Below are 26,494 nucleotides of genomic sequence, written 5' to 3'. Positions count from 1 at the left end.
TCTGTGCCAGAGCTGTGAGCTGAAAGAGGGTCAGCATGCAGAAAGCCTGGATGATGCCATTGGTGCATACAAACCACAGCAGATACCCATCAGCTCTGTTATGCAGTTAATTAGTTGTGTGCAGTCACAGTGGCTGGACACAGAACAGCACATACATTTCTTAAGATGTACTCTAAAAATCAATACTTAATGCCTGTCTGGCAAAGAGAGAGAAGCAGCAGGTCCAGGTTGGCAGAGCTGAAGGAACTGAGGAGCCACAGTGGATATGGAGATGAGCGTTGGTTCTTAGGAGCAGATGAGATGCATTTGGCCCAGTCTGATTTACTTTGCATACTCCTAAATGCACTTTCCAGCCTTTTCCTATCGAGATGATTTATAATTGTTGCAGATGGCGTCTGGGCTAATCCCTAATGAGAACTCCCTTAAGATTCTGACAAATTTGAATCTGCAGCCGTGTATCACATCAGGAGTGTTGAGGCATCTCTCTAACATGCTACAGAAATATAAACCACAGTGACCATGGATGGATAAAACAAAATCCATTAAAACAAGTAACCATTTATTAATATCAAAGAATGAAATGTTTCCTATTTTACTTATTAAAAGAAAACATAATTATTGACTGGTATTATCTTGCCACCAAGCAGTTTTCTTACCTAATTGGTGTTAATAGAGCATCAGTTCATGGGGTAGACAACAGAAAGTGATGCTACAGAGCCAGGAATTGCCAAAATGTAATACATAAAATGAGGCAGGTGGTAACAGAAATAGCCCTCCCTACGACCACAATAAAACCTGACCACTCACTGACTCCAGCAGAATATCTCTATTTTGACCCAGTGCAAATTCTTATCAGGATAGCACACTGTTTACTGCAGAAAAGATCTGTGGTTTTCCTCCAAAAGTAGGTGGTCACAACCCACCAACTGTAAATATTCTCTCTGGACTCTCTTAAGCAGAGGAATCAAACAGATGACATTCTGCCTGCTTCAAGCTTTAATGAATGTCTTAGCAATATTAAGCCAGTAATTGAGTTGTACTGTAGGTCAATGAAGAAGTGAAATCTGCAGTTCATGTCTCTGAACTGTGTCTTGCTGGAAGCCTGCACCAGGCCAGGATGCTCAGTGGAAGTGAGCTGTAGCTGAGCAGCCACCAAAAATAGACACTTTCATTCATTTTAATATGACTACATTGCTGTGGACACACAAACAACATCTGGAAAATGGTGCCCAAGCAGTTATATGGATGACAGCCCATTTAGTATTCTGTACCTAATAAAACATCCAGAAAATATCTATATTTGCAGTATTTTTTCCTAGTGGGGCTCATCCTAAATTTAATTGAAGGTCTTGTTAATAGATGTAAAATGGTAGTTTGGATCTTCTCTTCAAAAGGTGGCAGTTCCTTCTTTGATATACTGTGGATGCTTCTTTCAACCCTTACAACATCAGAATTGTTTGTGGCTCATGTCAAGTTTGATGCTGCATCTAGCAGAAGACATCAGTGACAGCAGTTATTTGGCTGATACATGAATCCCACTGAAGTCCGTGACTTATATGTGATACAATGATACAATAGTCTACATTCAGAGCTATGTCAAGATAATTTAGCCTCTTTTTGGCTTGGGATTCTATTTCTTTCACTGCTTCCTTTCCACAGTCCTGTTGCTCCTGTTGCCACTTTCTGTTCTGTCTTCTATCTGGGCAAGAGGAATAGTGGACATTAGGAAATTGTTCCTACGTGTTAATTGTTCAGTGCTGCACTTATGGCTCAAATTAGACCTCTGAGACTTTGGCTTTCAGGGAATTGGAGTAACAGGGACCTTTCTTCCTAATGCTGCAGTGGCAACAGGCCTGGTACTGAACTCAAGCAGAATGTATGGTTTGCATTCAAATGCATGTGAGAAACACCTCCAAGGAATTCTGGTTTCCTACAGATCCTCAAGGAGTAGAATTTCTCTCTCTATTCAGAAACATTCTCATCTCCTTCATGCTCACTTCAGAGCAGTGGTGGAAGATGGGTTTATAGAAGAGCATCTGTGACGAGATTCTGGCTCATCAAATGCTTTAAACTCTTTCAGTATTTGGATGTTGTCTGCATAAGCAAAGAGTTTTTGGAAGATCCACATCTGGAACACACCTGTTTTTGCCAAGCTGGCTAAATCTCTTTCCCAGGGATTTTGTACTGGCATTTCAGCTGATAGTTTGTCTCTATTTCAGTCATTTCATTTTGTGCCTCATGCTTGAGGAGACAGGATTCCATCATTTCAGCTCACTTTCTTTTCTGATCTCTGAAAATGAGTTTCTCAAACCAGTTGTCCCTGGATGCAGAGGATCGTGATGCTGCTTCCATATTATTCTGGCCATCTGTCTCTTCTCTGTGACACTCTTCCACGGAGGAAGATGCTCCTTTTGGATATCCATGGAGCAGAAGGATCCTGACACACAAGAGGGAACCACGTGGCTTGTGCCTGATGGACACATTTCCTGGTCAGAGCTGAAGGCTCATGGCACTAACTCTGATTCGTTCAGATCCATGCTCACATGACAATGTCTAAGTGATTTTGCAAGCGTGGTAATTGCATACACAAGCAAAGAATTAGATGTGTATTCCTGACCAGATATCAAGCTGTTAATGCCCAGCTTATAAATTTTAAATACTTGCAACTAACAGCTTCCAAGGAGCTACAGATCAAGAACTATCTGTAGGAGGTATTTGGGAAATAATTTTAAATAATGAATACTGCTAGGATGACCATGATCTGCTTGCCAATGTCACTTGCAGACGAGTGTAACTGCAATGAATTATTCAGCCAATTCTATTCAAAATTATATATTTTTTCTCAGAACTATAATTTATGAGCCATAACAGTAAGTATGAGACACACTAACAAAGGTCTATTCTGTGCTACTTATGAAAGATTAACATGAAAAGCAGTTAGTGTGGAAACTGCAGACCTTGTTTCAGAATTGTCGTCTGTTCTGTTTACTGACAGTGACTTTTGCTGCTTGTTTACTGCAATTTACTCAGTTACAGCATAAGTTACACATGATTATCTTCTAAATATGATGCTAAGCTGACATCTGTCAAGTTTAAAAGTCATAATGGGTGCTATTAGTCATTGAGGTGATCCAAAGAAATAAGGACTGGTATGACAACAAACCTGCATAGCCTTTTTTAAAGCTGTAACAATTAATAAAGAGAATTTTGGGTGGGTTCTACCTGCTCAAAAGTGAGACGATTTTGGTGCCTAAAAGGCTGGCAGAAACAGAAGTTAGGCAGAAGTGTACAGCTGGTGGTCATGGAAACAGTTATCAGAATAATATCAATTAACCAAGCAAACCACATTGTTTATGTCCTTCTTTGTTTGCTGCAAAGGAGCAGTAAGTTTAAGCTCTCTGCTATTTGTGTCAGAAACCTCATTTCTGATGGGTTTATAAAGCAGTTTCAAGCCATACCGAGCTGCTCTTGCCGTGCAAGTCCTCATCCCTAATGCTAATTAATATTCCTCTAACTTCCTTTTCATTTTTAAAAGCAGTTCAAAATAAAATTTCTTGGATGTCTCAGATGCTTTTTAAATTTTAATTTAAGGAAAAAGCAGATGCTTAAAAGCCTTGTTTTCAAGCCATTAAGGCTTGAGGCAACTCCTAATGAAGTCAGAGACCAAATATTGTCTGAGTTTAATGAGTAGATGTCAGCAAGCCACTGACTTGCCTGTGGTGGCTTGGACATCTGTGGGTGAGAAGGGTTCACAGCAGTGACATTTGAAGCACAGTGTCTGTGCACAGTTTTTGGAGGTGTGGTGAACCACCACACCTGGCTTTGCTTAGTGACATCCTCTATACAACCTCTGTAACCACATGGATGGCTCCTCTTGCAGGGGAACCTTCTGCAGATTCAGAAGGCTGGACAATGTTCCAGAGGATAACCCTGATCAAAGCCAGCCCTGGTCAACTTTTCCTGCTGTAATGTGCTGGTGCTAGAGTTATATCCCTAATGGATATAAATGGCTTTATTTTTGAAGTCTGTGATAAAGGAATTTGTTAAAAAGGATTTAGTTGATGTACTGACGATTACCTGTTCTATACTTACAGTGTATTCCTGTGTGGAGATTTTTGTCGTCTTCATTTTCTCTTTTCTCATACTCTGCTATGCGGCTAAACCTGGAAAGAGCCAAAGTCAGATGCTCTAAAAAAGCCAGAAAGAAATATCTGAACGAGATGCACCAAAGTACTGTAGCAAAAAAGCCATTAATGTAATAATGAGAGTTATCAAGTTGAACTAAAATGGTAGAAATGGAAAACCCAGCAATAGTTGAGGAAACCATAAACACAGGCAGGGAAATACATCCAGACTGGATGGTGTAGAAAGAGAAGAGAATTGTGAACATTTACTTTAGAACAGTGATTGCAGATTTAATAATTCAGATAAAGGGGTGGAAATATGGCCAGCACTGGAGTCTTTTTCTTTGTGGAGTTATAAGAACTCCTCCACTCCATCATAAAATCATTGTTAAATCAGTAATTTGTAGTCTAGAACTAAGAATAATGGCTTTTAAAAGATTTTAAACTGAGTGCATTCATCATGAGGTCTTTGCATTATTTCACTGAATGTGTAAAACATCATACAAAAATAATTTAGAGCAATTACTTGCAGTGACAGGCCAACGTGTGTTCTCCTAGGCAGAGAGTGACTATGTGAAGGTTAAGATACATGAATATCCTGCTGAGATCATTTGTGCCACTGTAAAGGGCAGTATATACAAAGTTTTGTAACAGGAGTGGTAATCCAAATACACATGTAATTATGATGTAGAAGAGTTTTAACACATCCAACTGGACTAAACTGAAGGGGCACAATTAAACCAGGAATGGTTTTGCACATAAAATTTCAAGTTCAAAATTTGGTCAAGTTTTCAAAACCTCAGAGAAAAATGTTAAAACAGATTCAAAAACTTGGGCTTTTGTATAGTAAGGTGTCTTCTGAACAGTAGATCTGGCATCAGTGAGGGCAATCCAGCAACATGTGCAGTGTGTATTTAACTAAGTAAATATTTCTAGTGCTGCTAAATTATGAAGTATTATTAGAAGAATCTTGTTGTACACATTTCAAGGAATTAAGGGTAGAACTGAGGGTCTGGTGAGGTAGAGGCAATGTGGTGCAAGAATTAGGTCTGGAAATCTGGGAAATGTGGGAGTGCCAAGGAGAAAAGGCCCAAGCACTGTGTGATATTTGTAGATGATCACATCTACAATATCTACTGCTCATGTTTAGTCATTCTGCACCAAACAATAACCTGCATTATTGTGATTTTCTGTGGTAACTTATGTTGGGACGTGTTTTTGAGCTCATAGTTTGAGTAAACTGGTTTTATACCGTAGTCATGGGAACTCTCAGTCTTCAAGCACTTTGTGTAATGAATAATATATTACGAGAATATTCACAAAGATTTCTTGTTTGCTGTAATATTAACAATTTCCCACATGTGGGATTCATATTTACCCCTCTGTATATTGAAGGATTGCATAAGTAGATGATATCTATTGTGCAGCAAACACACATAGTCTGATGTAGTATTTGGTAAAATTATTTCCAGAGCATGTGGAATTCAGGCCATAAAAAACCCCTCCTAATCTCCTAACATTAATGGAATAGTGTTATTCATTTCTCACTGGGAGAATTTATAAGCAAACTCCACATTTAATTCCATAATGGCAGCACATGGAAGTCTGCACCCAGAGGCTGACAGGGGTGTGTGCCAAGGTTGGCCGTGGTGTGCCTTGTGCTCTGTTTGGAGAGCGTGGTGCAAGGAGCTTTGAACTGCAGACAGGCCCCTAAATGTCCTGTAGACAGGACCAGGCACTAGCAGCTGCAGTCTCTGCTTCTTGGGCACGTGTTCAAATCCCAGCTTGCCAAAGTATTAATTTCTGATCAAGATAATGTAGTGCACAGCCCTTGAGTTTAATATGCAGAAGTAATTGTTTCTGCAGCAGACAACAGAATCCCCAGCTCACCGGCTGAGTGGGTGTGCAAGGGGACAAGGTGCATCTGACATGTAGTTCCATGCTGAGGGAGGGATGGAGGAGGGATGAGGGAGGGTTATCTTCAAATCAGGACCCTCGTGGTGTTGAATCAGGGGCAGTGTCTGTTCCTGGACCTGTGCTCAAGGGTGTGCTAAGGGAGCTGGTGTGCTAACCAAGCAAGGCACGCGGGTGAATGACCCTTGCAAACCAACTGACAGCCAGTTGGTGCTGTGGGTGCAGGAATGTGAAATGAGTTTTCCCAGTTCTTGAGAGGATCTATCCACCCTTCGCTTCTCAACACACTCAGGCCCTCTCCAATTTATTGCCTGTACCAGGGCCTTATGGGGAAGGGCTGCCTTTGCAGAGCTTTACCTGGGCACAGTGAACCAACCCACACCCTTTTGAATAACAGAATTCTGAGAAGTCAGAATGCAAAAGCATAACTGGAGAAAGAGTCTTTTGCAAAGTATTATGTTGGGCTTTTCCTCATACGATATTGGAGTCAGTTTTTATGCCTTTTATGTTACTTGAAGCATGCCCCTCCATTCTTCAGGTAACAGCACCTAAACATTCATTTCTTTCTCTGAATTTAGGATGACCGCAAATGTCCTGGACTTTTTAAGAAAATCTTTTGCAAGTTTATTGTTGGATAGGATACAGCTCATGAATGACTAACAGATTATGTTGATGTCTGTTGATGATAACTTTTGTAGACCTTTAAATCACTGTGACTTTTATAATGCCTCCTACCTCTGTTGCAAATTTGTTCCTGTAGATACTTTACCCTGTCCGCATTTTCTAAAGCTGGCGTTGCTTTCAGTGCTGTCATAAAGGAATATAATCCATGCAGCGTGTGCGGGTGCATGTGTGTTTGCATTATCCCTACTCTCAAATATCCCAGAGATAAAGATTCCCATTGACTTATGCTTGTCTGTGCCTCATACTGACATTATTCAAATACGTCATGAAGCTGGGCTGCAAAAATACCACACAAACCTGACCCAGCTTGTTTTACAGCAGCTTCCGTGGATGCAGGACTTCCATGTAGATGCTGTTGGTGAAAGACTCTGCAAGAATTTTTTTTTTTTTTTTTTGAGGCATTTATATGGAACAGAAGCTATAAGAAATCAAAATCGATATGAAACTCTATTTCCACAGCTCATATTGGCGAAGGTCTCTTGTGCTGTTGATGCACATTTTCACAGCTCTGTCACCACGGAGAAAGTCACACCACCAGTCGCACCTCATTCAAATTGCACTAGTTGGGAATTTCCTGATTTTAATGTGGCAGAGGGGAGCATTTTTCCATTAATGGTTTGGCATTCTTTGAAGATTAACAATGCAATTACACCACAGAATGGATTTTCAAATGGGGATGTCTGAAGAACAGGAATGTATTGCATTTGTAAGGCATGTTTCCATGCACAGATCTGTTTCTGTGCATTACAAATGTGCTCCTGATGTCAGCAGTTGTGCATAGATGATATGACTGGCTTATGAAAAACAAGATCTGTTTGGCACAGGTAGATAAATGCCCTTGCAAATATCACAGTACTGCTCCAAAGAGGAGGCTCTGAGGATGCAGCTGTACTCCCTCGCTTAAACAGCTCTTTACCAGCCGAGCAATGTCAGGCATTTTCTGTTCTGTTAAGAAATCTTGCCATGGGGAAATCAGTCATAGTTCAGATGAGACCAATTACTTCATTGCAGAGATTAATCCTGACTGCACAAATGGTGGGGAATGGAGGGTGGGATGATGCTTTCTGCTTAAAGTTGAGTGCAACTGACTGTCAGGGATAGAGGAAGGAATGGCAGATTTGTGGTTTTATTGCAGGGTTTGGGTTGCTGCAATGTGCTGTTTGGGAGTCAAAAGAAGGAAAGGAACTTTGGAGGCTTTTGGGATGCTGTGTGTATCATAGTGGATGGCAAGCGAGCTCATTTAGAGAGCAGCAGGATTTTCCTGCTGGTTTCCTGATCTGAAGGACAGGGAGCACAGTGAAGGCCGTTCAGCTGCCTGCCATCTAATGGCCAAAGCAGAGAGCAAACCAGCCTGGCTTCAGCTGGGCGCTCCCTGGCGCTGGGGATTCTTGAGCTAAATACACGGATAATTCAAAGGAAACACAAGCTTTTGCTCACAGGTTTATGTATGTTACACTGGGGCTTTTGTTACCATCAAAAAATGGTGTGATGCCACAGAAGAAAACTGCTGAAAACTAAGGAAGAAATCCCTCCTTTGCCTGCAATATATTGTTTATAAGCACTGTATATCTGACAGCAAATATCAGTCTGTATATGAATGAAAATGTATAATGTGAGAAGTTTTGAATTTTTCTTCGTTTCCTTACTGAGCAATAATTCTGGTTTTCTTTTTTTTTCTTTTTTTTCTTTTTTTTTTTCTTTTTCTCATGTTCTGCCTTCCGCTGACACTCTCCTCCTTCAATCTTTTATTCTAATGAGCAGTATATAGGATGTCTCACTGCTGGGGAGGGTTAACACACTGATGCCTCTTCCTCCCGGGCAGACCACGGTGGCACCTGCAATAACTGACACCAGCTCCCCAGCACGGAGAAAGTGCTCGAGGTAAATTTCTGCTGGAATAACAAAGAAGAGATGGGGAGATGTTCCACTTTAATATCCGCTCCATCTCCCTTATCTATATTAGAAACGTCTGTCAATAAGGGTGTCTGAGTAGAGCTGAAATTATGAAGCACCTTCTAGATCTCCTTTATCTCCTGGAGAAACATTAATACTTGAAAGTATTAAAGGATGCTGGGTGAAGGAAAGACCATAATTTGTCTGAGCTGGTGTGTTTGTTTAGGAAATATGCCTTTTAATTTCTTAATGTTATTTGAAATGCCTTCCTCTGCTATAAGAAAACATCCACTTTTCTTGTTGTGAAACAGAAGCTGAAGATTGCAAGCTTACTCACAAAATCCTGATTTGAATATGCTAATGTTAATTTAGGCTGTTGCAAAATTTTCAGGTAAGGGTATTTTTTGTAGTGTGCACATTTAATATTTGTATGTCCATTATTCCTTGTGCTTATCAGATTGACAGGCACTGAGTAAATATTGTCTTTGGGCTGATCTACAGAAGTCAAAAAAGACACAGTAAAATGGAGCTCTTTCTAAACATGGATCTCCTTTTTCCTCTGCCTTTCTCTGGAAATTCCTGGGAACTACTTTCACACACACGAGGGTCTTATGGATTTTGGGGGTGGTTTGATACTTTCAATCTGAGTACCACAAATCACAGCAATTTCTAACATGGAACCTGGCGGAAGTAATGATGTGTGTGAATAAATTCCTCTCCCCTTGTAGCTCTGCTTGTTTTGAATGCAAATGGTGCAAGTAAACATTACCTCCTTCAGCAGGAAATGGTGATCAGTGGAACATTTAAAAATAAATTTCTGAGTAATAAAACTGTGACAATAGGAAAAATTTCATGCTTTATCTTACAGAACATCAGCAGGGGAGGGAAAATGGGCGAGAAACTTGACTAGAAGTTGCTGAAAACAAGATCTGATGTTTTTAAAATGTGCTTTCTGATGTTCTAACCCAAAGCAGAAGGTGAAATGTGCTGTGGGTGTGAGGTACACAATAACCTGCTGAAACATCCCCATTTTGCAAAGAGAAATCTATCCATTAGCTACCTAGACCTGACTTCACTGAGGATGCAACGTATGAAATTTCACAAATAATTGGTATATCAGTAGTGCTTAGTATTTTCAGCAGTCCAGTGGCTTCACAGCTGCTCTTTTTAAAACCTACAACCTTTTTCATGTCCTATCTGTGAAATGAACCTACAGCTAAGCAGGAATTTCTTGTATTAGTGCATCAGCATGGGCACCTCTGCAGCAAATTAGGGAAACTCATACTGCAGGTAGGCAAGGGGGAGTTACAGAGCTCTTATTAATGGATTGCAGTCAGGTAAATAAGTAGAAATTTTCTGCATTTGCTGTTTTGCTCAAGGAAAGGACTAAAACTGCTTGAAAAAAATGGACTCATACTGTGTAGGTTCTAAATTTTCCTGACTATAACTTCTCCTGTTTTGTGGTTTGCTGTACCGTGAGACTTTCTTTTATTTCTGAAATTCTTCCAAAGTGGAACACATAAGGGGAAAATAAATCATGTATGAATGCAGAATAATTTCATTTAGTAGAAGGAAGAAAACTGGGCCTGCAGACTGTCAGACCCTAAGGCCAAGGGTGGGTTTGTCATGTGAGATGGACTGTGGCAAGGATATTGGGAATGCTCCTGGAAAGTCCCCTTAGAATTATCTACAATTGACAAAAATCTGAAATTGTAAAGATTGTGAATTAATCGGTCTCTGTTTTAAAATCTGGATTATTGTTTAGCTATAAACTCACTTCAATAAACTAAAATAAAACAACAAACTCTTTGCTTAATCAGCAGCAATTTCCCCTTTTTCATCTAGCTCCATTCTTTCACTTGCTTAGAGATAAAAGGATTTTCATTTTCTTCTCCAAGTCCTGACACATGTGCTGGCAATGCTGAAGTTGGCCAATATTGAGCTGTGGATTTACAACCGTGGGATTTTTTGTGGAGAAAAAGAAATGGGCACTCTCACTTATAAATTACTCATTGGCATGTTACCAAAAAACTCACAGCTTTTCTCACCTGAAAGTAAAATTTCCTTATAGAAATGGTACAGCTTTGTTACTATTTTAAATGTTTTATCATTGTTCATTATCTCTATTTGGCTTTACTGCTCTGGGATCCAGCCTGAACCAGACAGTGAGATACTTCAAGCCACTCATAGCTCAGAAATCCTCATTAGGGGGTGGCCATGAGGTTCCCAGCTGATTTTAGCAGAAGAATATGTTTACGTACTTAGTTCAGCAGGAAGAGTTGCATGCTAGGAGCTGGTTTAATGTGGAAGAAGCAGACACAGCTCTTGGGACCAGAATCTGAGGTAGCCTTGGCCAAATTAGCAACAGGTTTGACAAATAGATGGGTTTGTCCAACAAATACAAGCCTCCCTTGGGACAAGGGGCAAGAGAAGGAAGGAATAATTTACTGGATCCTAGAGTTTTCTTCCTGCATTTGAAAAGTCATTTTACACAGTTTCAGTGGTGCCAATAGATGCATCCATTGCCCTTTGCAGTCATCTTCACTAATTGAGTTGTGGAGTTTTTATATACATAAAAATACCAAAGAAAGCTGAACTTTTGCTTCTCTTTCTGTGATATCTGAGACGCTTCAGTACAACATTCCTATAGCACTTTGAAAATGCAAAGTTCCATTCAATGCTACTTTTTTAAAATTATGATTTATATCACAGTAAACTTTGATAGCCTGGACCTCTGTTTACCTACTTTTCTGCTTGCAATCATGGCCTTTGAACAATCCTTTGTAAACCTTTGCCAGCTGGTAACTCATGCTGACTGCCCATCTCCCCAAGTGGTCCAGTGCAATTGTTGTTTTGCACAATATCTTTTAAAACAAGACAGCAAAAGAATGTCAGGATTTCTTCCTGAACCAGCTGGCTTAGACTCAAGGTGATGTATCTTTCCTGCATTATTTTAATTGCTTTAGATAGAAGCAATTTCACTGAAATCAATGGCGCAGATGATTGCAGGGCAATGAGAAGGGTGCTCAGGTCAAAGGCAGGCATACAATTTTGGAAAAGAAGGAGGATATTCCTTACCACAGGACCACCCAAAACCAGCTGCAGTGCTGAGAGCTTCAGCTATCTGAAGCAGGCCATGGGCAAGTACAATCCACACATCCCCTCTTGTTATTCATTCCCTTTGGAGGATTTTTACTTTAATCAGTGTTGCTCTTAAAAATAGTGTATCCTGGTCAATGTAACTCTTGAAAACTCTTCAGGAATAAATTCTGAGTGCTTTCTTTATTATTTAAGGATGATTTCCAGAGGTGGCAAAAATTGCGTGTGTTTGGACTGGCTGATTTTCTGCTCGGTTGCATCCTGAAGGAGAATTAACCTTTTTTCTCTCAGGTTGTCTGCAAAGCTCAAGGAATAATTCGAACTCCCTGTGGGCTTTGCTTCCTTGCTAGTTCCTGCATTTCTTTATCTGTTTCTAGGCCCACTCTTTCTCCAACGGTGAATGTCCTGAAATTCAGAGAGTTTCAAGTCAGTGCCATGATCTGAACAAATACACAATGTATCTCTGCTGTTATGCTTAATTAACTTAGGACATTCTGGGCTTTCTCTCCAAGCATCAGTCTTCCTTTCTCCCATGGATACTGTGAAGTCCTGCAGTGAACCTTGTTGTTATGACCTAATTTTCCTACAAACTGAGAGGTTTAATTTGTTCAGGTGCCAGGCAAAAAGAACACAAATTTGGAACTCTCCTTGCTCTTCTAATTTAGCTGCCAGAGGATTGAAAAAAAAATCAATAGAGGAATTATCTTGCTGTCTCTAGATTGTAACTTAAATATTAAAACATAATTAAAAGGGTGACATGAGTCCATTTAGGAAAACTGTGGCTTCTTCTGTGGGTCCACCTAGAACTTGAGCTCTCTGGGTTGAGATAGTGGAGCTGGGATTGACTGCCCAGCCTAGAGAAACCCTCTAGTTTTGAGAGTGCTGCTGCCACTGTTTATTTCCTAAATTAACTGAATATATCTTGAAAATAAGATCAATTCCTAACTGCACTTTCAGATGATTTTGATATCTTATCAATCTGCCTTTTCTGAGTTCATTATTATTAAGACTTACCATCAGGTATTTTCTTCAGAGAAACCAGTGAGATCCAACAAATCTCTCAGGAAGTTAACAGTAATCTGCTTTATATGCAGAAATACAACTATATGTGCTTGTCATGCATGTAACACTCTCTCTACAAAGCCTTGTGTCACCAGTAAGCCTGAGGAACTTCTCACTGAAATTGTGTTGGCAAGCACAATTAATATATGACAAAGTACACAGACTGATGGATGATTCATTCATTGGCAGTAGGGGAATTTCATATTCAACCTCTTAATTCTTCCTAGATGAACTGTGAACAGTCCACTTGAGTCCATTTTGACTTAATATTTTAATGCTGCCTTTCTCACCATTACATTCTCTTCTAAGGATTCTGTCACAAGAATGCCTTTGCCAGACCTGACAAAATACAAATGTAGAGATGAAATATAAATCTGTTCAAGTGACAAATAATTAGCTGTTCGTTATCTGACCAATGCTTTATCACTTGCACAGTTTGTGAATCACTCTTATTGTATTTCATTGTTACATTCAGTCAAATGATGCACAAACTTAAGATGACAGATCTACATAAATCTTGGAAGTATATCTGGAAAAGACACCATTTGATACTTCTATATGCATTGTGTAAAGTGGATTAAATTATGACTGTATGTCTAAAAACCCAAGCAACTTCATAGAAAGCCAAGTGCAGTGGATGTGCATTAATTGAAATATTAAAAGTATTTAACTGGCAGATGAGGAAAATAGAATGAGGAAGAACAACTGCCTTGACTGAATCAGCTGTTGTCCCACGAGGGACCGTGCATTTTGAAAAATATGTTAAGGAAAATCCAAGATGCTTTATTTCTACAGCTCGCCATGAACTTTCTATTTTAGTTTATTTTGAAGACCCCGAATGCATGACAATGACATTATTTATTCCTTGGCAGGTTTCCTTACTGGCATATTCCAGCTCAACCCAGGCAATGAACAACAGCCATTCCTGACATTTTCAACATTCCCTTGATAAAACGCTCATCTATGAAAATAATCTCTTTCATGCTGCTTTTTCCTCAGTGTCCTCCCAGTTAATTTTTAGCTATTAAAGTCTCTGCTGGTTCACATAAATGACAGCTGAAGCGACTTGGTGTAACACTTTAATGGGGTTCAAATAACTTACAAATTTATTTCCCTGTATTTTGTCCGGACAATTCCATTCCTTTCCAGGGGGTCACCTTTGTTCAGATCAATGTGCTGAGTAAAGGTTTCCACTGGGACTATTAGAGACTTGACTATTGTTACTTCCATTTTCCACTGAAAGACCTAAATGAGAAGTTTACACGTGTTCAGCTTGCTCTTGCTAACAGAGAATAGGAACAAATTACCAGGGAATGAAATGAAGTATTTCAATTTCTGCTCCCTAGTGAAGATGTTGCCAAAATCGTGTAATGGTGCCGTGCTTTCAAGGAAACCCGATTAGAGCCGGCCCTGCAAGAGGAGCTGGCAGCAGCACAGCTGAGCCCGGTGTTTGCAGAGCCTTTGTTGCTACACACATCATTATGAAGGGGCCAAACTTTGCCCTCTTATCTGCATCTACACCTCTCATAGGAACGGGGAAAGAAACTAATTTGTGAGCAGTGTTTGACCCTTGGAGAACTACACGCATCTGCTCAAGGCCATTTTTCCACATAAAGACCACTTTTCAGTAAGATGATTTAACATGTGTTTAATTTTAATGATCTAGCTAAAGAGTCTTTTTGAGGGCTTTATCAAGCTACAGCAATCATCAGCCACTTAATAAATATTGGATTAAAGCCTGTAAAGGGAACAAACACATGTATCAGAGAGACAAAAAATGAAAGGACATTGCCAGATACCAAGCTTTTCTCTTTGCAAGGCACTACTGTGTTCTTGGGGCTGAAGGATACTTTTCATTGATTCTGGAAATTGCAACAGCAATATTATTTTTGACTACAGAAAAGTGTAACAGGGACTGTAATTCTGCCAGTTTTCTGAACTTACACAGTGAAACCTCCACTGAATTGAACGCTGCTAGAAAAAACCACAGAAACAAAACCATTAGGCCCAAATACACATTAATAATAGTTGGAATTCAGCAGCAGTTTTGGGTATGTGCTGAAATGAAAAATCTGGGCTTCGAATTGGTAGGCATTTGATGTGCCAGGATATTAGTAGAGTAAATGAATGCATCATAATGCAGGTTGAATTTTTAAAATTATCACCGTAGGAGCAGAGAAGATAACAAATAAATCTTATTTTTTTAAATGTTGCCTCATGCCAATATATTGCTTCATTGCCAACAACTCAAAATGGTTATTTTCCAGTGCACAATTAAAAATCCCTCCAGTGGTAAGGAAATTCTTCTGGCAGGGATGTGACTGCGGTAAGTGCCACTCATAGTGTCCTGTTGATTTACATACCCTTAAAATCCTGGATAGTCCATCCCAGATGGATTGGTGGGCTGAATTTCCATCTCACTGGGCCTCTGTGGCCTTGGGTTCCTTTCACTCTGCAATGATGCTGAATCTTCTGTGGTCCCCACTGCCCACACTGGGCCTGGGATTTGTCTGCCAGCCTTTGAGATCTCAATGCTCAGGAACGTACAGCTCCCAGGAGCAACTTTCCCAGACTCTCCAGTGAAATACTGCTTTTCCAAACTGCTCAGCTAAGCCAGAGCAAACACTCAGATTTAGAAAAAAACCCCAAACCACCAGGCTTTGATACTCCCCTTTGTGTAAGTTTTGAGTGATACATAACATGGTCCTAGTAGGAAATTGCTGACTCCATCTCCACCGAGACTTTCAGTGATTTATCAGTTTCATAACCCCAGCCACAATTCATATGATGTACAGCAAAGCTCCCTGAGCAGTATTCAACAGATTCATTTTTGCTTTCATCCTCACAGCCACCTCACATATTTGGTGTTCTTCCTTCTCATACATGGTAAAAAAACCCTTCTTGCAAAGAACTGAAGGCAATCTGAAGTTTTAAAGGTAAAGTAATTGATAAAATTTATATATAATCTACACAACCTGAGATGATTTGTAGAACAACTATGACTGGATATTTTTTTTTCCAAGCACAGGGTCAGATCCAGCTCTGCACTTTGGCACTGCTTCTGCCCATCCTCAGATGCAAAGCTCAGTGTGCAGTCCATCATTACTGACACGAATGTCATGTGTGTTCTTTGGTTTGTGTAGTTGTGGTTGCTGTAGTTCGTCAGGACACATTTAGAGATGTGTGTATACACATGATCTACAACTTCCCAGGAGGTTAGATTTTTCCTCAAACAAATGTAAATGTAAAGGGAATTATTTAATTCAAGAATGGGTTGAGTATCCATTAAAGAGAATTCTAAGCATTTTTCTTTTCTACCACTCTTCTGAATATCAAGATAAACAAGCAATATTTGGATATATGCATTAGGATATTCTCTAACACAAACTGATACTACCACAGCTGGGAGCTGTAAATTAGAAACATTTCAGTCATGATAGTTACATTTTATGTAAAATTACTTAGTGTTGTGTTTGATGTTAGATATCAATAGGTAATATTGGCTCAACAAGTAGAACCACATCACTGTCTCTAAAGATATTACCATAGTAGGACTAATCATGTATGTTCTGACAACAGGAAATATGTCTTAGCTGAAAAAGACATTAAAATGTTTAGTTAAAATATTTTATCATACTTCCTGATCAATAATCTTTATTCATCTAGTCCTCTCAAACTTCTTATTTGTTTATAAAACTAAAACAAAAACAAAAGCAATGGCATTTGTATCAATCTATATATCTACAAATATACATATATGTATATCTCAAACATTTAGAAAATGTAAGCACTTTGTATAAAACCTGAGATTACAGAAAAAAAATTCTGAATAAAGCCTAACTATACATATTTAACTCTTTTAGTAAGTAGCTAAAGAGATTTGCTTTTAAGGAGTTATAATGATATTCAAACAAGATGAAAAAATGTCACAAGAGAAGCACCTGGAAGCCAGCGCTTGATACAATAAAAAACTTTTGACATCTGCAGCCACTTCTGCAGGTGCAGAGAACTTCTTTCAGTTCACTAACTAGTTTATTCATAATGGAGAACTCCATTTAGACACTAAAAAAGCAGAAAAAGATTGAATAGACTTCTACTATGAATAAATTCTAAGCATGCCAGATTTTGCCTACTAATTCTAAAAGCCTGGGGAAGTTTTGGAAACAATTCAGTTGGAAGCTATTTCACGTTATCTATTTTAAATGAAACATTTTGTGAAAGTATCCAGTGAATTTAGTAGGGGCATATCTGCTTTGGAGAATTAAGAAGCTGCACTCCTGTATTGTCATTTTTATCCAAAAGCCACTTAATATAAATCACAGGTGGTTCATTTGCCACCTTCTAGTCTGTAGAATACAATTAAGCCTTTGAACAACTGATCTCCCTTTAGCAAAAAGGCTTCACATTTTACACCACTTATATTCAGGTCAGTGTGCTTTAATCATTGCTAGTCAAAAAGTCACCTCTAAAAATATGTGAAGGGTAAAAGCAAAATGAATCAAATGCATCTGTTTAAATGAATGAGAAAATAACATGACTTAAAAAATGCATTAGGTTTACACTCCAAAATAGAAACTGAACTAAAAAATTAACCTTCGTTTCAGCTGATGGCTAATGTTAAAGGACAGTGCCAGACTTGTGTCACAAACACTGATTTCACAGCAACATGATAGATAATTCCAGGGAGGGGAGGCACCACACACCTACTGCAGCACCTCCGCTCTGGGATCAAGACTTTGGAAGGAAATCTCCAAAGCTTCCTTTCTATTCTGTTTGCCTTCCATGCATACCATTGGAACCAGTCACTTCCACTTTGCCTCATTCACCTTGTACTGGTCACTGGGCACAGCTTCACCATGGTTCATCCCCACCTTGTCTGTTTTAGAGACATAACTAAAAATTTAACATTTATTTGTATTTAACAGGAATGCGGAACAGATGGTTTTAAAGAAAGTAATTGCAGTTACCATGGAGTGACAATACTGAACATCTATGACCCAGATCCCACCCAGGGCAAGGACACCATGAGAGCACACCAAATGAAAATAATGATAGTAAAAAAACCCTGGTTTTTGCATCTATTTGGAGCTAAAATGGATTTGCACATTTCAGTACTTGAGATGTATATTTGTCTAGTTTTTCCTTTGTGAGAACCCATGGAAACCAGAGCATTATTCAGATCTAGACTTGTTTGGTTGTCTTCAAGCTTGACTACTCTAAACTCTCTATTGTCAAAATCCAGACGTGGTGAATATATGGTTATATTTTCATATACTTATTTTCAAAATGCATTTTCTGTGGTAGTTGTATTTCTGAAGAATAAAAGTAGCTCTAAAGGACATACAATTCTACTGTTATTCTAACAGAAACATTGATTAGAGTAACCATAATTTTGTGTTTCTTTGATCTGATCCTAAGACAGGTTAGATCATTCTGAGGATCAATACCTTTTGCTGTGCTCCTCGCTTTCATGGAGAGCTGATGAAGAACATCTGAATACTAAACTGCTGTAGACTTATGAAGAGTTGTACTTAATGAATTGCCTGCAAACAAATAATTTTCTAATAATCATTCAGTTAAGCTGAATATTCTTCATATGCAGCAGATTTTAAGTGGGAAATCAACGTTGTTTTTTTCCTGTTTTGTAGCAGAAAGGAGTTGTGTTGATTTCAGGTATCTATATATTTTAAAGTATAATTTATATGAATCAGTGGCATTTAAACATTGAATGCCTTAATGAAACTTCTGAAAGATCTTAATCACTGCTTCAGTCTCATAAATCCTATGAAATTCCATTCTGCAGTATTTAACCAGTTCAGGTGCTTCACCATTTGAAACATGGTGAATTTTTAACTTGGCTGCAAGATTCTAACCCACACTTTCACTGTAGCATTTGGCACATGCAGGGATAGAAATTACACATTCCCAGGGAAATACCAAGAGCAATCAAAGGGCAGACATGGTATGTTTGCACTTGGCAGGGAAAACCACCCTTGGAACAATCTTTTCCAATCAGTGGCCAAATATTGACAATTGGTGGTACACAGTGTATTGATCCCAGCTATTAAAATATGACCACATAAGTCAAGATTAATTCTTGATGATTTAATGAATCATTGTTTATCGATGATTTGTCAAATCATGCTTTTTATATTAATAGGCTACTGGGTGAAAACTAGAGCTAGGCTTCACAGTAATCCTACAAGTGTAAAACTGTTTAGCATTAATAAGCTTGTTTCACTTATAAAAAATTTATTTGACCTAGTAACAAAGACAATAGATTACAAGCTGGCAAGACAAATTTCTCTTTGCATACATTTGTATTGTGTCGTCCAGATGGACAGGACAGGAATACAAAAATAGAATAATACGACTGAAGTTGAAGAGTCTGATTATGAAAAGAGAACCAACATGCAAAAATAGGGAATGCCAGGTAAAGAATTAGAGGCAAAGGAGTAAAAGAAATAAAAGAACCACCAGAGATATTAGACTATTCAATAACTTCCCTAGTTATTTGAATCACATAAAATCTGTGTCATCACTTGAAAAATAATTCTGCATTGTGTAGTGTAGGAAAGTGCACAGAATGACCCACTAGATCCTTTGTGTCTCATGTTTATTACACAGAGATTGAAACTGATGTTTTATGTAAACAAACAGGTGTTCCCAAGCACTGTATTAGCATAAGAATATCTATATAATTACAGCATTAAACAGTGAGTCATTTTAAAGCAGCAATGAATTAGTGTCAAGTTTATATGACCTTGTGTCTAAATGACTGCTTCAACAAATATAGCCCTTTCAATGAAAATGGTAAATGTTAAATGATCCTCCAAGGTCTAATAATTACATGAAAATGAGTTGACACTAGTGACATCCTTAGATTAAAGCTGAGTTATGCTTACTTTAGGACAAATTCTCTTTGCATTTGCCACTCAAATTAGAGAAAGGCAAATAAATCCTTCGTTAGAAATGCTGTGTTGTGATCCTTCCCAACTGTGAGAGGTAGCAGCAGTTTATGAGATTTTCTGAATAAACAAGTTACCCTGAGCAGAGTGTTTCAATGAAAAAATGAACTTTGAGCATTAAATCAAATAACAAACAATGTTTGTATCTGGAATCTTTCATTTGCTTGTTCACCTGCACAATATTACACCTACACTATTACAAAAAATTGTCATAAAAGACAGCTGTTTATGTTAGTGAAGAGAAGAAGGTTTCATCTATTCAGGGAACCTAACCAGCATAAGAAACCTCACTTCTGCACCACTGGTTTGACTGTTTTTACTGTGATTAATATTGTATACTTGTTTGAAAGGTTTCACACAGAAATGAAATTAAATTTTCTGCAGAGAGGTTTGAAGTAATTAGCTTGACCAGTGCTACTTATGTATAATTTCGGATCTAACAATAACTTTTACTGCACACTTTGAGGCTTTGTTTGTGGAATCTACCTCCTTGGCACCTTGAATGCAACCTCACAGCTACAGACTCTCTTGTATTCACATCTGGCATCTGGTGTTGAAACGTTTTTAAATGACCAACTAAACCCAAAATTCCTGCACTAGTCTTGTCCATTGACTTCACTTGGGCCACATGTTCTGCAGTTCTCAGAATGGGGAAATTTAGACAGGACATGAGGGTGCTTGATACCTTGCTGTGAACAGTCCAATGTGCGAAATAGTGGAATGTATTTCCTACTTTGTGAATGAAAACTGAGACAGAAAGAATCCAATTGAGACAGAAAGAATCTCTGCACAGCTGTACCCGAACTTTGCCTCAGTAACACAGCACAATCCCAGGTAAGGATGGACTGCAGCTCTACACCTGAGGGGGAAGGCACACATGACCAATATGGTGCCAAGAAGGGAAACAGTTCCAAGTAACAGAACATAAGAAAATAAGGTTATTTTTTCTGTTAGACTTCAGTGGTGGTTTTGCCTTGAGAAATTTATCAATCTGAAAACTCAAAAAAGATCATTTGTGTTATCTAAGTGGTGGATTTTTTTCACTTCTCATCTGCAGCTTATTCCAAGTGTTCATTGGATCAAGACACATTCTATTTACTGCAACAGAATACCGAAATGGCTGAAACTGTGCACATTCTGAAACCAGACTGCATTTCAGCTTGCTGAACAGCCATATCTTGACATGAGCAAGTACAGGCACAAAGCAGCTTTTCAGTTTCCATTTGCCAGGCCACATGCTTCCCTCTTGACCTGCATCATCTATTCTGTGAACAAAGGCACATTTTACTTAAAATGCCCAGACATAGAAATGAAATCTTCCACAATTTCTAAAGACTAAATAACATTTAGGTTTCCTTCTTGGTGTTGTTGCCTCCCGTTGCTAAACTGCTTCTGGTGCAATAGATTTTTTGGGTATTGTAAAAGTTAAAGAGGCCAACAGAATTATGGGCAAAGTGAATTTCACAAAGATGTCTCCTTTGTAAATGAAAGATTAAAAGAGATTAACTGGTGAAACCTGGCTTCTGAAAACTGATTCTGTGACCAGTTTCACTTTTGGCTGACAATCAGTGGGATCAAAGCCAAGGCTGGCCTGACAGGAAACTTGGTCTTCCTCCTACAACAACAACACACCATGACACAATTTAAATAAGTTGTGAATATTTAGCAGGGCCAAGGAATGGCTCCCACAGTGGAAGATCAACACCGTTTAGTAGATATTATTGTCTGGTGTTTTTGTTCTATCTCATAACTTTTCAGAGGAAGAGGTGGGGAGTGAATTGCTAGTGATTGTTTTTGTGCATAGGAAGAATTTTGGACAAAGAGTGCCTGTAGAAGCAATGGCTCAGTGCCACACATTTTCCCTCTCTATAATGAGATGTTCAAGATCTGGTTCTGAGGTAAACAGTTTAGTTAAACAAGGGGGATAAGTAACAGTATGGAACTCCTTAAGTTAAATGAAGACAATGATACTTGTACTTCTGTGGTGAAGACTTATGTCAAGGCTCTGCTTTCCCATGTTCCTGCTTTCCATTAACTTGAATGAAAAACTACATCACATGGAGAGATCCAAGGAATGGCCACAAACCAAATGTGTGTGTCTTCAGATGACATAGGTGTTCTCGAAATTCACAGCACCCTCATGGACGGTCGTGGGTGGATGTGTTAGGAGATCACACTGTGCAGTTTTGTGCTCAGCAGTTACTACACTCTTTGCTGCTACCAAGAGGGATACTTGGAGAGAGCAGAGGACGTTTTACCCCTGGTGTTCATAACAACATGGGTGACTACCCCTCCATAGGGTTTTGAGGGGACACAAGTGGACACCACAGTGTCCTGCGAGGATGCCCCATGGCCCTGTGAGGAAGCTTCAGGGTTGCTATGCTCAAGAGCAGCCCCAGGGCTCTGGCCTCTGCCCCCCATGACTCCCTGTCCCATTGTTGGGGAGTAGGTGGACCCATCTCCACTGCTGTGTCCTGGCTGCTGCTGCTCTGTCCTTGCTGTGGAACAGCACAAGTGACACCCTGGGGCCCACAGCTCATGGCCAGGGGCAGCCAGGACAGACCCCGAGGGGTAGTGGGGCCTAACAGAGCCCAGAGATGGGGGCAGCCAGGGAGGACTAGGCTGGGCTGGGTTATTAATTAGTGCCCTTGAGTGTCCCAGGGCTCTTGGTGTGGTTTTGGCTGTGGGGAGTCTGTGGCTCAGCTCTGCTGAGGGACTCTGAGGTGAGGTAAGACCAACCCAAGCTGCCTTAGTTGCCCTACCAGAGGGGTTTTCCAGTTAGTTTATGTAAAGCTGAGGCTGATACCGACTAAATCCCAAAGATGCCAGTAGAAACACTGATTTTAGAAATAAGCCTCTGTCTTTTCCCTGCATGTAAGTGTTTCCTGGTCTGCTGTCTGCTTGCCCCCAGGTGTTACGTGCTGTGTGGTTGTGCAGAGCACGGTTTTCAGCAGCAACAGCTTTCCAGTCTTGATGTACTGTGATCATTGTCTGCAGATGCACAAATCATCTTCAGAAGAAATCTAGACTTTTCCTGTTGGTGTAGATCACTTTTACAATGCTATGGTGTAAATAATTTACCCACATGGTTCTGTTCTCTTTTACCAAAACAATAAGGGAACAAATTTTGTGTGCAAAACATGTGAAGAACTCTTTCTCCATTCTCAGTAAATAGCACTGATATGTTCAAAAGACCACTATTTGTCTTTTTAAGAGAAGATGATTAGTTTTATTGAAATTGTATATGGAACTTCTTGGGTTTTCATCCTTGAGGTGACTTTTAATTGCTCTGCTCTTGAATTGGCAAGTTTGGGAAGCCACTAGCACTGTCTTTTTAAAATTTTTTTAATGGAAGATATGTTAAGGATAAGTTAACAAGCTAATTGGATATCTGCATGTCTTTAAGGACACAATTGTATTTGAAAGCATAACTGTGTATCAGCACATAATTTAATGCAGTTGCTGGCCCTGTGTTGGAGAGAAAATAACTTCAGTGTGTGGGATTGCCTTATCTATTGCAACAATATTATTTCAGGCATTTATTAAGTTTCAGACTGGCAGGGGCCAGCATAAATCATGTCTTGAAGTTGCTGTGTTCAGATAACTGTGCAGCTGAATTGAAAATCTGGTTTATGAGGAAAGGGAGAAATTATCAGGATAAACAGTCTCTTTATTTCAAAAGCTACTATTTTAGGAGTTAATCCAGCATCCCATGCCATCAAGAACGCTATGCCTAGAGCTGGCACTGGCATGTGTGAGTTGTTTCACATGTGAAACCAGCTTAGCCAGTGCATTGCTTCACCTGTGCAGCTCAGTTACAGTGACTAGTGTGGTGGTCTGAATTTTTGGAAATAAGGTAACTTTTCCTACAGATAGTTTTTCATTTTTTGAACAATTGGAAGCACTGGGGTGTGATTATTGAATCTGCCTGGAACATCTGCTGGGCAATTTTGTTTTAATACAGCCTGTAGATGGTCTTAAATGAAAACTTATAGATTATACAATAGAAACCTGGTCCTACTGTTGGTGTTAGTGACTTGCTATTAAATTCAGCACGTACTGTAAGGGATAGTGGTGATCCTATCCTCAGTAATTGGACTGGCAATGCCAGGGATTTAGAAAAATGAAAAGGACGAGTTTTTCTACTCACCCTGCTCTACTGTTACTATTTCTTAATTTTCGAGACTTCTTTCTAGACCTCTGCTTTCTCTCATAGATGCAAGATACCTATATATCTTTTTAAAACCAATAAAATACCAGCTCAGCTTTACAGAAAATACTGAACTGGAGCCAAAATGGCAGCTAACATGATGCAGGATTATTCTTGGAAGCATTATTTATGCTCAGCATGAAAGACTGAGACACACAGAGTTTTACAGACATGCAGATAGGCTTTGTATCAGAGCGAGACACTTAAGAAATTAAAATACTTTCTTGGTTACTTCAAAATGAACTGAGGATTCAGATTCCAAACAACATAATTACTCTTTCAATATAGAGTAGTGAAGCCAGTATTAGGAACAATGCTTGAGAAAGAGAAATCCCTCTTAGGCTAGGACTGGAATCTTACAAATGCTTATCTGCGCAGTTAAATTTAAATATTGGCTGAAAAAAAAAAGTGAGAACCTTAAACTTCAGGTGCCTGCATTTGACTGTTGTTCGAACTATTTTCTGCCTTTATAGTTAAGACTGAGGAAAAACCAATCCACTGAAAGATGGGAAATACTCAAAACTGCTTTATTTTTATTTTTATTTTTATTTTTATTTTTATTTTTATTTTTATTTTTATTTTTTATTGTTATTGTTATTTTTATTTTTATTTATTTTTATTTTCCCTCAAGCTATGATAGAAGCTGTGATTCTTTACCTGGAAACTAAGAAGAGGATTTTGCTGGTAAGTACATGAAACATGTTTTTGTTCCTTGCTGCTTGAACCTGTGTAACAAAGAAAAGAAGCAGGATGGGAGTGAAGCACTGAGGGACACACTGAAGGACTTGAGCTACACTGAAGTGCTATGAACAATCTTTATTTGCTGCCAGCCATTATGAAATGGCACATATCAACTCAATTCAGGAAGAACTTTGCTTTTTATAAGGAATATTCTTGAATACAACTAACTATAAAGGTCTGCCAGCTATTACATGAACTCCTATGCCAATGCCTCAGGGTATCTCCAGAAGTTTTCAGTTTTGTAAAATGGAATGAACTCATCCATGACCAACTGTGATGCTGCTGATGACCAGACAGCTGGTCTTTCAGTTTTTCCCTCTGTGCTTTTATTTCTATCCTAACAGTCTCCAAGGAAAGTGGGCAGAAGCAGATAACGTGGCATAGTGGCTGAAAGCTTAGAATCCATTCTTAGCTCACAGTCCTTATAAATATCTAATATAAATGATTATTTGGTATTAAATGATTATTTTGTCACAATACTGACAGATACAAATTGTATTCAGGTGTACAAAAGTTTGAATTTTTAATGCAGAGCTGTCAGTGTAAATCAAGCTGCTGGTCAGTCACGTATCCAGCAATGAACAGAAAATACAGTTTGGATTTTTTGCCCACAAATTCTGTGGAGTAGTCACACTGTGAATATTCTCAATTTCTGTGAGAATTCTTTCAGCATCTGAGAAACTAATTCAGACTTTTATAAAAGCAACAGGAGTTGAACTTTGCTATCCCAGAAAGCTTCAGGGGCAAAAGTGTTCTTTTCTTTCTGTAGCAAAATTAAGTTATTGGGGAAGAGCGTGCCAAGCTGAAAGTACTCCAGGTGATGTTTGGGGTGTCCAGGGGCTCCAGGGCTGTGCCTGTCCATTTTCTTCTCTTTTGATAGTTCTGCAGTGAGCTATCAGCTGTCAGCACACCCTTGGATGAAATACAATTAAAACCATTATCTCTGTTATTTTGTTAAAAACATCTTTCCCTGTGTGAAATTTGGCTTTGGTTTTATTAAGATAAAAAGATGAAAACGAAGGAAAACAGAATAAAGTTAGTGATTCTTGCAAGATTATCAACAAAACTCTAGGGAAAGGCTTGCCTTTCTTCACCTGAAAAACATCTTGTAGCAAGCACGTGACGTGGAGTGGAGAAGATTTGGAAATATCTCTATCTGACTGTTGATAAGGTTTTGTTATTCTCTTCTGTTACCTTCATGCATTCAAATATCATAAATATTTTTTTGTGGCTTTTTTTTTGCCACATGAGTTTTGAGTGGTTTCCCATTTTTTTGCGCATAGTGTGAGGAATTTCCAGCTCGAATCCTCTAGATGGTGCCACAGCCCCAGCACACGGAGGTGACTCAACGTTAGTTTTGTGTCTTGCTTGTTAAAATCCCACCTCACTTCAGTCAGGTACTGCACGAAAGGATTGATGATTTGAGCAGTGAAATAGTTTGTAGGTTTATACAGAGAGGAATCAGGATAGGTGGATTACTTATCCTCAGCTAGGTAACAATAGGTTTTGTTTTTGGTTTTTTTTTTTATAAATACAGAAAGTTTGCAAGGACTGTTGTGTGGTCAAGTTGCCCCCTCCTTTCTTGAAGGCACACCTTGAGTGCTGCCAAGGGCAGGGGTGACCAGCTGTGGCCTGTGGTGCTGCATAAGTAACCCCACTGAGCCTCTTAAATCTCCCAGCAGATGTTTCTGCTTTTCTGTGCTAATGGAAACTTCACAAACCATTTTCTCTTCCTTCTGAGAGCAGATGTAAGCACATGAAAAACGCCTTCTGGTATCAAGAGCCAATGGATAATAACA

Source organism: Chamaea fasciata, unplaced genomic scaffold (assembly GCF_029207755.1).
Source record: "Chamaea fasciata isolate MVZ Bird 193981 ecotype frontalis unplaced genomic scaffold, bChaFas1.0.hap1 SCAF_12, whole genome shotgun sequence".
NCBI lineage: Eukaryota > Metazoa > Chordata > Aves > Passeriformes > Sylviidae > Chamaea > Chamaea fasciata.
This window is presented reverse-complemented; position numbering follows the sequence as displayed.